This window comes from Tamandua tetradactyla, chromosome 1, assembly GCF_023851605.1.
Source record: "Tamandua tetradactyla isolate mTamTet1 chromosome 1, mTamTet1.pri, whole genome shotgun sequence".
Classification (NCBI taxonomy): Eukaryota; Metazoa; Chordata; class Mammalia; order Pilosa; family Myrmecophagidae; genus Tamandua; species Tamandua tetradactyla.
Genome location: NC_135327.1, coordinates 151,966,255 through 151,971,108, shown reverse-complemented (window position 1 = coordinate 151,971,108; position 4,854 = coordinate 151,966,255). Strand labels below are relative to the sequence as shown.

Below are 4,854 nucleotides of genomic sequence, written 5' to 3'. Positions count from 1 at the left end.
CACTTTCAGAGGGAAGCTGGGGCAAAGAATGTATGAGGATAAAATATTGGGGAGGACAACCCTATTTGTCATGTCAAGTAGGGGGTTAGAGTTGCAGAAAGTAGAATGGGCATTTATGGCACCAGAGTAATGGAAAGGCTCAAAGAATCACTTTACTACTTTATCACGTCTGGTAGTTTATGGGTATTTGTTAAGGTCTATGAAAGGAATCATAGTTTAGGATGCAAATATACATGTTTCAATCAAAGACTGTAAGACAAAAAATAATTCAAAAGCTATCTCCAAAATCTCCTGCCAAATACCTAGATAAAACTATTCAAAGTCTACAGAGGATCAAATGTAACCTCTATTTCTCTCTACCCTTTTCTCTATACCTCACAAACACACTAGAATTGCCCCCTCAGATTTCTTCCCTCTCCCACTTCACAGTCCCCCAAATTCTCCCCAGCAACCCAGCTAGAACAGGTCTTTTTTCCCCCCTTTAAGCTGTATTCTCTAATACGAAGGAATTAAAGAAGAAATGTCGTCATCCTAATTTGCCCTAAACCTTAACAGTTCCTTAACTTTTGTCTAAACTCTTAATAAATGAATTAAATGTGTCACTATAGAAAAAAAGAGGGAGAAAAGAAAAAAACTTTATTTTTTGATAAGACAAGGCACTTGATCATCCTGTCTTCCTAATTTTCTGTTTCTTTCTGATTGGCAGTATTGACTCGTTTTCTAAGATGCAAGACACATAATCCAATCTCCTTGTTGGTATCAGTGCAGTTCCCAGATGTACTTGAAGAATTACACAAGGACTGATTTTTACAATCCAGAAAGCTCAAGATCTCATGAGCCATTTCAGTGCCTAGAAATAAACATAGGTAGACAAAGAAAACCAGAGGAATACATTTATTTGCAGATATAGTCACACATTCCTAGTACAGATGCAAATATAAAGCCTTGTATGAAATTATTGGTAAGATTGGCCCAAGGTAAAAAAAAAAAAAAAATACTCTCTGATCAAATTTAACAATATTTTTTAGAAGGAAATAAAAGAGACTGCAGGTTCTCCTGACTTGTAGTTTGACCTTCTTTTTGACTGAATAAGCTCATTATTGAGCTATCCAAGGGGAAAAGGCCAGTGCTAGACTCTCTAGAATATGAGTGCTAGACTTCCTGCCAATTCAGGCAGGTGAAGGTTCCAGGTCTCAAATCTTAGGTGCAGTTTCTTAGGAGGTAGCTTGTCCCACTCATTCCTAATTGATATCCATGTCAAGGACATGTTCTGTCCTCCACTTACAGCTACTTCACCCAGGGATCATTTTGGAACATAACCAGCGTCACTGCTCTGCACTTATCACCATGCCTAGGATATAATGCATCACAGAAGAGAAAGGAGGGAGGGAGAAATCTCGCCCATGAACGAGAATCTACCCACGTAACTTCAACTCTCATACTTATTTGGAAGGTCCCACAATGTATATCCAGCCACAAGCTTTTCTCTTCCTCTCATATCTCCACTGACTCCTACTGGATTATTTTTACTTCAAAGTCTTACTGTCACTTCAAAATCATTTCTAAAATCATTTTAACTGGCTTCATCCCCTGGTGAGCTCCCTTTCCTTGCATTCTTATTGCTGTTAACAGTGTCACAACTTTCTTAATCTCTCAGCCTAACCTAGGGTACCATCATTGATTCCTCTTCCCTCTTCTCACACTCTCACCAACAGTGTTTCTTCTTCCTGGTAATCTCTTTCCTCCATCCCTGCCTTTCCATGCTTAATCTTATCAGGCTCTTATCAGTTTATGGGCACCTGAAGTTTTAAAGATAAATGCCAGTAGCATCACAGTTTTTTCTGGGTCCATCCTAATTGAGGATATTCTCAACTAAGAGGAAAAGTTACTAAAGGGGGAAAACTAAAAAGGAAGAAAAAATAGTAAGAATGATAATAGTAAAAGTTAACACTTATTGAGCACTTACTATTGTCTGGGCCTTCTTAAAAGTCCTTTACATAGATTAACACATTTAGGACTCACCATAAAACTCTAAGAAACAGACCTTTTGATAAACATGAGGAATGAAAATAAAATTTCCTGGGACTTAGAGAACTTCAATCCAGGGTCTCAGAATCATTGTAAAAATGAAAAAGAGCCTAGAACAGATAAACTCTAAATTATTTTCCTTGGAAATAATCTATAATTCTAATTCATAGCTGAGGTGAGAAATTTGGTATGAAATGAAAGGAAATCTTGTGGTGCTTTAAATTCCACTCTAGTCTCAAGAGATTATTTCTAAAGAAACAGATTTATTCATTCCCAAAATGTTCACTAGGTACTTCTAGGTAAACATTGTCATTGAAATGTTGCTTATGTCATTTCATATCACCTTCTCAACACTTTCCTTACGATTCATAGAATTACCTGAGGCAGACAGCAGGCTGAAGAAGAGAAGAGCCAAGAAAAGGCAATGAATCTTCATGGCAAAGTAGCTTCAAAACAACTGAGTATCTCAAAAAGATAAACCACTATAAATGGAGGTGATTTTTGAATCAGAATTTCTGTATTCATAGACTTTCAGGAATGAGCAGGACCTTACATGCTCAGTCTCTCTCAGATTTACATGGATCCAACTCCCCATAACCTTTTACACTGTCCATTTGACAAAACCTATTATGACATGGGCAAGCCCTTATTACATCTTCACAGCAGTCTTGTTCCTCCATCTCCCCCACACTTTCTCAGTGACTCATCATCAAGATTTCACCCTGAGGCCTCACACTTAAGAGATCTCTAAGTGCCTGTCCTCTTTTGTGATGGTGCCTCCTTCCATACCACCTACTCCAGTTCTTCACACAGGAGCCACACTTTCCCTTATCTGACTCCCCTCCTTTTCTGGCCTGGACATTGTGTTCACTGAGATCAATGCTCAGTGCTTCCATAAAGTCATTACCAAGCCTGAATGTTCACAGACCCCAACTAGACTTATCTCCTCAAGTCCAACAGGCATGGTTGAAAATGGACACGTGATTATGCTAATATGTCATTTTTATCCATTTTCAACTGAACTGTTGTGACTGCTCTTCTATTAGTTGTGAGTTCCACAAGGAAAGAGACTGTATCCTACCAGCCTCTGTGCCTTACACATGGTAAGCGCTTATAGAAGTTTGTTGAACTGACCTCCTTCCTTTTTTCTGTTGTTTATTGACATTCCTCACCCCATGGTAACTGGGTGTTCATATCAAACGTACCCCTGTCCTTCCCTTTTTCACATGGATTACTTAAAATCTTCCCCTTACTATTTTCTTTCCTGAAAATATTGAGTCATCAGATGCATATCCCTTCTCCTGTTATCCACATTAGAATGTCTTTACTGACATTTTTTTTTAATTTTTGTTATCAGAAAAGACATGACTTCTTCCTTCAAAAATTACTGCTAATACTTTTCTGCCATTTCCCTCAATCCCAAACTTCAGAATGCCATTTCTCCCTCTGTCTTAGTTTCCCAGCTGCTAAATAATATGGTACAAAATGTTTGCCTAAAAATGGAAATTTATTGGCTCATAGTTTTGAGACTAGGAGAAGTGCAAAATCAATGCATTGGCAAAGCAATGCTTCCGCCCCCCTGCCCCCCCCCCCCCAACTGTGGCATTTTGGAGCTGCCAGCAATCCTTGGGTCCTCAGCTTTTCTTTCATATGACAATGCACAATAACAATATCCTCTTTTTCTACTCTAGGTTCAGTTGTCTTCCAGTTCCCATTCCTCCACGTGGCTTTGTCTTCATAGAGCTTCTAGTAATAGGATAATATCTTCAAAAGATCCTATTTACAATGGGTTCCCACAAATAAGAATGGATTAGAATTAAAAGCAATTTTTTTCTGACATACATAATTCAACCTGCCACACCTTCCATGCTCATATGTTTCAGCATTAATTCTCACATAGTTGAGAAAAACAAAACCAGACAAAACAAAATTCACCTCAACTCTGCTTCCCATCTAGGTACAGTCCAATACCATTCCTATCTTAAACTGAGAACTGATGAGAATGAATGGTCTCTGCTGTATTTCTTTCCTTACTACTAATTCTCTTTTAGCATAGATTCTGCTCCCACATTCTATAAAATGTACTCTCAAGATTCATCAGTGAATAAACAAATCCAAAGAGCTCTTCATGGTGTTTTTTTCCCCACTGACAACCATACCCATGGTAACATTTTTAATGCAATTTTGTTGATATATATTCACATACCATATAGTCATCCGAAGTATACAATCAATGGCTCACAGTATCATATGGTAGTGAATTAATCACCACAATCAATTTTAGAACATTTTTACTGCTCCAAAAAAATATTAAAATAGAAAAGAACACTCAAAACATCCCATACCCCCATTTGCCCCCTATTATTTATTTGTCTTTATTTTCATATTCATCTGTCCATACACTGGATAAAGGGTGTCTCAGTCAAAAGGTTTTCACAATCACACAGTCACACCATAAAAGCTATATAGTTATATAATCATCATCAAGAATCAAGGTTACTGGAATACAGTTCAGATTTCAGGTATTTCCTTCTAGCTATTCTAATACATTAGAAAGTAAAGAGGAAGATCTATATAATGCATAAGCATAAGCTCTAGAATGACCTCCTAACTTTATTTGAAATCTCTCAGCCACTAAAACTTTATTTTGTTTCATTCTTTCCCTCTTTTGGTCAAGAAGGCTTTCTCAATCCCGCTATGCCAGGGCCAGCCTCATCCCTGGGAGTCATCATATCCCACATTGCCAGGGAAATTTATACCCCTGGGAGTCATGTCCCATATGCGGGGGGAGGGGGGATGTAGTGAGTTTATTTGCAGAGTAGGCTT

The 4,854-nt window shown here is 38.0% G+C and overlaps 1 long non-coding RNA gene across 1 annotated transcript; it reads right to left on the bottom strand.

Moving 5' to 3' along the window:
* Positions 1-622: 622 nt before the first annotated feature.
* Positions 623-3,079, bottom strand: LOC143686963 (uncharacterized). Its single transcript, XR_013177339.1, has 2 exons — positions 2,407-3,079; positions 623-850 (listed from the first exon to the last, which is right to left on the bottom strand). It is a non-coding gene; the product is annotated as an uncharacterized LOC143686963 (long non-coding RNA).
* Between the last annotated feature and the right edge of the window lie 1,775 nt (positions 3,080-4,854).